Source organism: Dipodomys merriami, unplaced genomic scaffold (assembly GCF_024711535.1).
Source record: "Dipodomys merriami isolate MVZ:Mamm:240054 unplaced genomic scaffold, mDipMer1.0.p SCAF_3, whole genome shotgun sequence".
NCBI lineage: Eukaryota > Metazoa > Chordata > Mammalia > Rodentia > Heteromyidae > Dipodomys > Dipodomys merriami.
In genome coordinates this window covers 32,706,051-32,716,886 of record NW_027204492.1, presented here as the reverse complement: position 1 = coordinate 32,716,886, position 10,836 = coordinate 32,706,051, and the positions used below count along the sequence as shown (strand labels likewise).

At 39.0% G+C, this 10,836-nt stretch overlaps 1 long non-coding RNA gene across 1 annotated transcript; it reads left to right on the top strand.

Moving 5' to 3' along the window:
- Positions 1 to 474: 474 nt before the first annotated feature.
- On the top strand, positions 475 to 1,490 carry LOC138839402 (uncharacterized). The gene is made up of 2 exons (XR_011375964.1): positions 475 to 657; positions 1,243 to 1,490. It is a non-coding gene; the product is annotated as an uncharacterized lncRNA (long non-coding RNA).
- Positions 1,491 to 10,836: the final 9,346 nt, after the last annotated feature.

Sequence of the window (10,836 nt, the reverse complement as noted above, 5' to 3'; positions counted from 1 at the left end):
TTTACTGAGATAAAACATTGTTCATCCCTGCCCCCCCACAAAGTAAGAAAACCAATTAAGAGATATAAAATGCAAATTAAACAGTTACATAGTCTAAGGAATAAGATGGAGTAAATATGTAAATATTTCCTATTTATAACAATAGAAATAGGGCTGATGTCAATGGAAACGTGGAACAGAAAGTTCCTCCATCTGTCCTGTGACTCACTAGAATACATGAGGAGAGATGAGAGGAATGGTGGATCACTTTGGAACTCTTAGGGACGTCAATGGCAATATTCTCTTTCTCCAACTAGAAATTCATAGGCTCTCTTCCCTACTCTTCTCAACCAACACCACCATCCCCCACAAGGGTCAGGATAGTGCTTTATGACCAGTAAGCCCCTCCCTGGCCAATGATTGGATGAGCAGTGGCTTGCTGATGTAACAATGACGAATGGCGTGGCAACCCCTTGGGTGGGTATATATTTGAGAGCCCCAAGGCCTGGAGGTCAGACAACTTCAGGTAGCGAAGGCGACAAGATGAGCAGAATTGTGTTTAGGGGAAGGAGGACTGTCCCTGCTGCCCGCAAGAGGACCTCACCCAGGAAGGGGCGAGCAAACAAACGTGGGAAAAACAAGAAAAGGGTCTTTTGTAGACCTGGATATAAAGGAAAGGTAAGGTGACTCACCACAGGTCCTCCCAGTGTTACCCCATTTCTTAATATCCTCCCTTTCCTCCCTTGCTGCAAAATGTTCCCATCCCTCACCCCACCTGCGTATTCCCTGTTACTATCTCCCCTCCACTCTCTTCTCTCCATCCAATGCCATTCTTTTTTTTTTTTAATTTTTATTTTCTTATAAAGATACTATACAGGGAGGTTACAGTTACATCATTAAGATAATGAGTACATTTCTTGTCGAGTATTGTTACCCCCTCCTTTGTTTTTCTCCTACAATGCCTTTTCTCCTCCACAGCCCCAACTCCTCCCCTGCCAAAGTTGTAAAGTTAATTTCCAACATAGTTTTTTCTGAGTATCATTGTTGCAATGGGTCATCCTGTGTCCTTGTTTCAATATTTTGTTATTCCCTTTCCCCTCCCCAAAATAGATAAATGTATATACAGGATGCAAGGTACCCAAATCAAATACAGTGACAACAGGGATATAGCATGGGAGGAAGAACATACAAAAGAAACAAAAATAACCCACATAGTACAGTAAAAACAACATCCTTTCTAACAACTTCCTATTTTCCTTCCAGTTCCGAAGATCATCAAGGAAGGGTCTCAAGCGCCGTGGCCGGCGTGGGATAAGGAACAAATAAGCAGCTACAAGACCCAAGAATGGAAGAGGGCAAATGAAGATCAAGTTCAAGAGAGAACGCCAACAGAGATGTGCCTCATCATCATCTTTGGCATCTCTAGATCCCTGGCCATGAAAAATTGTTCTGCCCTCTTTTTTTCTAAAGGGGACATGGGGTGATGAAAATAAACCCACGTGTCAATAATGTGATATGTGTTTCTTTGTGCTCTGTACTCATAGGGAGAGGGAAAGAAAGGGGAGAAGAAGGTGAGTGGGAGGGGAGGGAGGGGAGTCCTCTAAGGGTGGCCATCCAGTCGACAGGTGCACAGTGAACCAGACATTGAGGAATAGGACCCGTGGGAGGTGAGAGGGAATACGACTTTCTCCCTTAGCACTTTGCCCCATAGGAGAAGGAAAGGATGCAACAAACATGGTAAAAATTGGTTTGGAGGAAAGGAGGGTGCATAAGGGAATTCACAAAAAGGGTAATCCTGATCAATGTATATTTTATGCATATATGGGCATACAATAATGAATACAATTAAAATCAAATAATGTCTGGTATATTGCTTGGAACATATTAAACATTTAAGAATACTACTTGTATGAAAACCTAGATTCTAAGTGGCACTATACCTCAAGTGGAAAAGCTCAGGGACAGCACCCAGGCTGAGTTCAAGCCACATGACTGACAAAAAAATGTGTTCTATATGTATTTATATGTGTATGTATACACACATATACATATACAGAGATACTTAAATTTAAATGTATTATAACATACATAAGTATAACGAATATAAATTTTACATGTGCTTGGGTGAATATGTATATTCCAAGTAATTTATAATACAAACCATATTTGAAATTTAATATCGTATGTGAAATGCACTTTATTACAGTCTCAAATGTACATGATCAGTCTCTAACAGAAATTTTATTAACATTAATCTGTTTGGCTTGTGACAGATTGGACTACAAGTTTGTTCTATTTGTTCTCAATGAATTGCTACTCCAATGGTATCAAATACTCCTAAGTCAGGAATAATTGAAATCAAAATGTGATATGAGACAGAATTGGCAAGTTGTAGTGTTAATCACTACAGCTTTCTAGGGAGTGTTGGTAATTGGATAGCCTCTTTTCACAGTTATAGTTTTGAGTATTAAAGGGTAAGAATTATAAAGAAAAAGAGGAAACTTATGAGTAGGATATACATGATTTAGGAAGCCAAAACCAAAAAGGTAGACCTCCTGCTGGACAACAGATATGTGTGGTGAAAAAACTTGCAGCTGCAACAGACATTACAACATTGCTTTTAGAATATAACCTTAACCTCTACTCTCCTAAGCAACTCTTAGCATAATATCTGTCTATCTTTATCTATCTATCTATCTATCTATCTATCTATCTATCTATCTATCTATCTATCTATCTATCTATATCTATCTATCTATCTACGTAATAACTATACCTATTAACTATATATAACTATTTTCAAAAGGTTGTAGGAGGGATTTGCAATTTAAAATGTCCTTTTATGTATACAATTCATCTTGATTATAGTAGCCTTTCCATTATTTCCCATTTCTACTCCCTTTCCTTGCCAGTCTGATCCTTTCCTTTGTTTCATTTTCACATTTGCTGAATCTCATAACTGTGTTCACTCACCATTATTCTTCCCATTTATCTATCCCCTCCCATTTCAGCATCTATCCTTCCAAATAAAGACATACTTCTTATTTCTGATAATCATTTTGTCAAATTGTCTTTCAGTTGTTCAATGGAGTTATAGCATGGAATCTGATTGGTGCATATACTATGCTATATTCCGTCAGTTTGTTTATATATGATAGGGCCCCATATGTATTTATAATTTTTTGCTTTAGTTCTAAGAGCCACCTGGTAATAGAAGGGTTTTCTCTGTCAGGATGAAAAAATGCCAAGACTCTGTTAGAGTTAGTTGCTGTAATATATCAGTCATGTCTGATTTACTATAGAGTAGACTTTTATCTCTTGATTTTAAATGCAAATAAAGTAGTTTCTAAGGTTCTTGTACGGCCCACAACAAAAGCCATAAATTCCACTAAGATGGTCAAACATGTAATAGACATCCCGATCTTTCTCTTGAAAAGAGGGTAAACATCTTTTCTAAAGGGAACTGCCTTAACTTAGACCTGACAGTTAACTGAGTACAGAAATAAATGAATTTCTCAAACTTTCAAAAACAAGTTCATTTCAAGAAAACTGTGACATAATGAAGATTTGAATTTTTATATGAAAAGTTCTGATTTTACAATATCTACAATATTTGAAGTAAAAACATGAAATAAATTAGCAAATAGAAAACACTGTGCTCCCAAACCCAACAACCTACATCCTCTAGAACACTTGCTTGTGATTGATGCCCAAATGATCAATTCTTCCACATGCTACAAATTAAAGTTGAGAAAATATGTATGTATATATATATATATATTTTAAATATAGTTTTATTTGTTTTTGGCAGGAAGGGATTTTATTGTATTTTTAATTTAATTTTATTGTATAAGTAAGATAATGAGTACATTTTTGTTGAACATTGTTATGCCCTCCCTCTTTTTTTATTGTGAAAATACTGTACACAGGGGTTATAATTACATGGACAAGATAATGAGTACATTCTTAACAAGCATTGTAGCCACCTCTTTTGTTTCTCATTCCCATCTCTTCCCATCCTCCCACCCCCCGACCGAATCCTCCTCCCCCAAACCCCCACCTCACCAAAGTTGTGAAGTTCGTATTTCGACATAACAACTTATACATTTCATTGTTGCAATGGATCTACCTGTATCCCTATTTAAAGGATTTGCTTTTTCCCTTCCCCTCCACGAATTGTACTGACATCAAGTACAGTGAAAGCAGGGGTTATACCATGGGGGAGGGACATACAAAGCAACAAAGAAATAAACTTATAAATGTGTTAGAAACAATCGCAAGAAAGAAAAAATCATTTGAATACATATCTTAGGGTTCATTTCCCCAACATCAACTTATTTGACTTTTTCTGTTTGACTCAGACATACACTGTTTATTGCCAATAAGGGAAACCATGGGACCTATGTTTCTTTGGGCCTGGCTTACTTCACTTAATAGAATTTGTTCCAAGGCTTCCCATTTCCTAACAAGTAGGGCAATGTCATTCTTTCTGATGGAGGCATAGAATTCCATTGTGTATATATACCACATTTTCTTGATCCATTCATCTACTGAGGGGCATCTGGGTTGGTTCCAGATCTTAGCTATGGTAAATAATGCTGCAATAAACATAGTCGTGCTGGTAGCTTTAGTGTGGTCTTGTTTGTAAATATTGGGTAAATGCCCCAAAGTGGGATTGCTGGGTTATAGGGGAGCTCTATGTGGAGTCTTTTGAGGGACCTCCATACTGCTTTCCAAAGTGGTTGAACAAGTTTACACTCCCACCAACAATGAAGTAAGGTTCCCTTCTTTCCACATCCCCTCCAGCATCTGTTGTTATTAGAGTTCTTGATTATAGCCATTCTAACTGGAGTGAGCTGGTATCTCAATGTTGTTTTGATTTGCATTTCTTTTATGGCTAGGGAGGTTGAGCATTTCTTCATGTGTCTATTGGTCATCCTTCTTTCCTCTTCAGAGAGATTTCTCTTTAAGTCTTTAGCCCACTTATTTATTGGGCAGTTGTTTCTTTGAGGATTTGTTGTTGGGGATTTAATTTTTTGAATTCCAGGTACATTTTAGACATGAGACCCTTGACTGTTGTAAGGCTAGTGAAGATCTACTCCCAGTCCATGGGCTTTCTATTGATCTTGCTAGCTATGCCCTTTGCCATGCAGAAGCTCTGCAATTTCATGCAATCCCATTTGTCCAACCTTTCTTTGATTTTTTTGTGTTTCTGGGTCTCTATTAAGAAAATTTCGGCCTGTGCCAAGGAGACCTAGGGTTTCTCCTATTCCATCCTGTAATGATTTCAGAGTGTCAGCTTTGATTCCAAGGTCTTTGATCCGTTTGGAGTTGATTCTGGTGCAGGGTGATATATAAGGAGGGGGTCCTGTCCAGGGGCCTGAACTGTGGGCTTCGTCACTGTCCCTTAGCTCTGCAGCTCAAGGCTAGCCCTCTACCACTTGAGCCACAGTGTCGCTTCTGGCTTTTTTCTTTTTGCTTATGTGGTGCTGAGGAATCGAACCCAGGGCCTCGAGCATGCAAGGCAAGCGCTCTACCACTGAGCTACCTTCCCAGCCCTAGCTTTAGTTTTCTACAAGTAGTCAACCAATTTTGCCAGCACCATTTACTGAAGAGGCTGTCTTTCTTCCATTCTATGTTTTTAGCTCCCTTATCGAACATTATATGGCTAGAGGTCTGTAGGTTCATTTCTGGGTTTTCAATTCTATTCCCTTGGTACTGAGGTCTGTTCTTGTGCCAGTACCAAACTGTTTTGATTACTATGGCTTTGTAGTAGAGTTTGAAATTTGGTATTGATATTCCTCCAGTACAGTTCTTTCTGTTGAGAATCGTTTTTGTTTTTCGGGGTCTTTTATTGTTCCATGTGAATTTTTGGATTGCCTCTTCTATTTCCTTGAAGAATGATGTTGGAATATTGATAGGTATCCCATTTAATTTGTAGATAGCCTTGAGAAGTATTGCTATTTTCACAATGTTGATCTTTCCTGTGGGAGTTTTTGCCACTTTCTAAGTTTTGATTTCCTTTTTCAGGGTTTTAAAGTTTTCATCATAGAGATCCTACACTTCTTTGGTAAAGTTAATTCCTAGGTATTTTATTTTTTGAGGGGCTATTACAAATGGAGTTACTTTCCTAATTTCAGCCACACTTTTCTCATTGTTGACATACAGAAAAGCCATTGATTTTTGAGGGTTAATTTTATACCTTCTACTTTGCCAAAGTTTTGAATCACTTTGAGAAATTTGGGAGTGGAATCTATGGGATTCATTAAATACAAGTTCACGTCATCTGCAAAGAGAGAGAGTTTTACTTCATCTTTCCCTATTTGGATCCCTTTATGTTTGCGTCTTGTCTTATTGGTGTAGCTAGGCATTCTAATACTAGATTGAAGAGCAGTGGAGAGAGTGGACATCCTTGTCTAGTTCCTGAGTTAAGAGGAAATGGCTTTAATTTTTCAACATTAAGTACAATGCTGGCTGTAGGTTTGTCATATACAGCCTTTACTGTATTGAGGAACGTTCCCTGGATTTGTAGTTTTTCCAGAACCTTCATAATAAAGGGGTGTTGGATCTTGTCAAATTATGTTTCTGCATCTATTGAGATAACCATGTTGTTCTTATCTTTGCTCTTGTTGATTTGATGAATGATATTAATTGATTTTCATATACTGAACCAGTTTTGCATCCCTGAAATGAATCCTGTTTGATCATGGTGTATGATTATTTTGAATGAAATATTGAAGTCGATTGGCCAAAATTGTGTTGAGAAGTTTTGCATCAATGTTCATCAAAGAAATGGGCCTATAATTCTCTTTCTTTGATGAGTCCCTTCTTGGTTTTGGGATGAGGGTTATGATGGCTTCATAAAATGAGTTTGATAGTGAACTTTCTCTTTCAATTTCAATGAAGACTTGGAGGAGTATTGGTGTGAGCTCTGCTTTGAATGCCTTGTTGAATTCTGTTGTAAAATGAGCTGGTCCTGGGCTTTTCTTAGATGGGAGGTCGCCTATTGCTGTTTCTATTTCAATGCTTGATATGGGCCTGTTAAGATGGTTTAACTCATCTTGGTTTAGTTTTGGCATGACAATATTTGCTGGGAAAAGGTCCATTTCTGCCAGGTTCTCAAACTTATTAGCATGAAGTTTTGAGAAGTATTCCCTTACAATGTTCTGAATCTTGGTTGTTTCTGTGGTGATTTTTCCATTCTAATCTTTGAGTTTATTTATTTGGATGTATTCTCTTCTTTTTCTGATAAGATTTGCTAAAGGTCTGTCCATTTTGTTACCTTTTTTGAAGGACCAACGCTGTGTTTGTTCATTCTTTCTATGTTTTTTTAGATTCTAATTCATTTAATTCTGATATAATTTTAATTATTTCTTTCTGTCTACTGCATTGGGATTTTTCTTGCTGCTCTTTTCCAAGTAGGCTCAGATGTCTCATTAAATTGTTGGTTTCAGATCTCTCCAATTTGTTGATGTAAGAACCCAGAGCTATAAACTTGAATCTGAATACTGCCTTTGCTGTGTCACAGAGGTGCTGATAATTTGTGTGTACATTTTTTATGAATATTATGAACATTTGAATTTCCTTTCCAATCTCTTCCATGATCCACTCATGGTTCAGCAGTGTCTTGTTCAGCCTCTATGTGTTACCGGACATTCTTTGGTGGCTGTTGGTGTTGAGTTTTGATTTTATTCCCTTGTGTTCTGGGAGATTGCAAGGTATGACTTCAATGTTTCTGAATTTGGACAAGTTTGCTTTGTGGCCTAAAATGTGGTCTATTATGGAAAATGTTCCATGTGCTGCTGAAAAAATGTGTATTCTGATGCTGTTAGGTGAAATATTCGGTAGACGTCTGTGAAATCTAGTTGATCTATGCAGTTGTTTAGATCTGCGGTTTCTCTGTTGAGTTTTTGCCCAGTTGACCTATCTAGTGAGGAGAATGGCAGGTTAAAGTCCCCAAAATTTAATGTCTTTGGATCTATGGCATTTGAGGGAAAATAGTGTTCCTTGGATAAATTTGGGTGCTCCCTTGTTTGGCGAATAGATATTTAGAATTGTAATATCCTCCTGAAGGAGAGATCCTTTAATTAGTAAGTAGCAACCTTCTTTATGTCTTCTCACTAAGTTTAATTTAAAATCTATTTTATCTGATATTAGGATTGCAACTCCTGCCTGTTTATGGGGGCCGTTTGCTTGGTAGATTTTGTTCCAGCCTTTCACATTGAGAATGTGTTTGTTTTTATGGGCAAGATGTGACTCCTGAAGGCAACAGATAGAAAGATCTTGCTTTTTAATCCTTCTAGACAGTCGATGTCTCTTAATTGGAGAGTTAAGTCCATTAATGTTGAGAGATAGTACTGAGAGGTATTTGGGAATTCCTGCCATTTTAGCCACCTTCTTGGGGACTGCGGCAACTGGGTTCTTCCTATGGGTCTTGGATTCTCAGTTTGGGTGCAGTTTCTTGGCCTTTATTGTGGTCTTGTAGGGATTCTATGTGCAGGACATCTTTTAGAATCTTTTGTAGGGCTGGTTTGGTGGAGATACATTGTTTCAATTTTTCTCTGCTATGGAAGGTTTTTATTTGACCTTTGGTAATGAAGGAGAAATTAGCTGGATACAGTATTCTTGGTTGATAGTTATTTGTCTTTAGGGCATGGCATATCTCATTCCAGGCTCTTCTTGCTTTGATTGTCTCTGCTGAGGAATCTGAGGTGATTCTAATTGGTTTTCCTTTATAGGTGATTGGTCTTTTCTCCTTGACAGCTTGCTCTGAATTGATCCTAGGTGGATTATAATTTGATGGTGGGATCTTCTGTTCTGGTCTAGTCTATTTGGGGTTCTAAAGCTTCTTGTGTCTGAATAAGCTTAACCTTCTGCATGTTTGCAAAGTTCTCTGCTAGGGTCCTGTTAAACAAATTTCCTAGACCATTGACTTCTGTCTGTAGGTGCTCCTCTACACCCATTATCCTCAGATTAGGCCTTCTGATGGTGTCTTCCAAGTGTTGAATATATCTATCATATTTCTTGGGTTTGTCTTGGATGGTTGTATGTTCTTTCTCTATAATATCTAGGCTGTATTTAATTCCAGAGATTCGATCTTCTGCATGGTTTAACCTACTATCAAGACTTTCTACTATTTTTTATTTATTTTCCTTCTAGTTGGTCGGCTTTGATGGCTTCAAATTCTTTGTTGGAGCTTTGTTTTAGATCTTGTATGAACTTCTTTACTTCCTTAATTTGGTGTTCAGTGTTTATTATCAAATCACTTAGTTGATTGGTAATGGTTTCCTTGGACTCCCATTCCTTCTGTTGGGTTCCATTCAGCATTCCCTTTGTGGACTCCCTGAGTTCTTTCAGCTCTCTGTTTGTGGATTCCATTAATGCATTTAGTGATCTTTGTGTATTCTCATTCTGCTCTCTAAATTCCTTTATTACTCTTTGTTTAGCTTCCTCACTTTCACACAATTCCTGTAGTTCTGCTTGAGTATTCTCAGCTCATGCCATTCCTGACTTTCATTTTGTCTGTTCTCATCCAGCTCACACAATTCTTGTCTATTTCTTTGACTGATCTCATCCTGCTCACACCATTCCTTTTTTTCTCTTTGAGTGTTCTCAAGCTGCTCATGCAATTCCTGTATCAATCTTTGAGTAGCTTCCTCATGCTCATGATGTTCCTGTATTGACGTTTGATTTGCCTCCTCTCTCTCCCTGTCATACTCACAGTAAGTCCTTTGTAGATTTTCGATCTTTTCATTTACTATGATTACCAGTAGTGTTTGTAGAGCTTTTTGGAGCTCTTCTCTGGATTATTCATGATCTGTTCTGTCCCCTTATTATCATGAGTGGGAGTTGAGATACCTGGACTTGCCATTTTTCTTGTTTTTCTGGCTTGTTCTGCCCATTTGAGATGAAAGTAACACCAGTTTTGTGCTAGAACACTATCTTAAGGCAAGCATCAACCAATGTCTGTAGTTGTACAGTCAATAGTCTGCAGATGCAGTCTAATTCAACATCAAACATTTATGTATTAATGGGCTACGAACAGCAAAGAAGAATTTGGCAAACCAGAAATTATTAGGTTTAGGGAGAGATGTGGGTAAAAATAGGAATAGAGGGATGTGGAAAGGTAAAGGGAGAGTTAATTTTAAAAAGTCTTAATCTCAAGGGGAGACCAAGATGGCGACGGGGCAGTAAGGAAGCGCCACAGCTTTCCCCAACCAAAAAGAGAATTCAAGTTACACCGCTTAATGTCCCCAAGAGACCGACAAGAACAAAAGGACGAACACTCAGAGACAAACAGGAGATGGAAAATAACAAAAAAGAAGGAGAGGAAAAGAATTTCAGAACAGAGAAGAGCGAAGACCCCCCTCCAACTTTTACTGGCCACGCGGCAGCGTGCCAAGCCAATGCCAGCCAGCCCGGCGGGGCCTGCAGGAATCCCAGAGACACAGGGGGCTGCCTGCAGATCACCCACACAGAAGCCGACTGAGGTACAAGTTTACAGACCCGCTGATCACCACAAACAGAGAAACCTACCAGAAGGGAGTCTCCATGATGATCCCACCCCCACCTCTCACTCTCCATCCGAGCAAAGAGGCTCCATCCCGCCAAACCGCCTGGCACCAGCAGTGGACAAGCCGTTGCCAGCAGGCACAGTGGGGGCTGCCGATGTCCCAGAGACACAGGGAGCTGACTGTAGATAACCCGTGCAGAAGCCACCTGAAGTACGGGTGTCAGACCTGCCGATTGTGACAACCTGGCAGGGGCTGCCGGGGTCCCAGAGACACAGAGGGCTACTTGCAGATCACCCACACAGAAGCCACCTGAGGTACTGGTGTCAGACCAGCCGATTGCGAT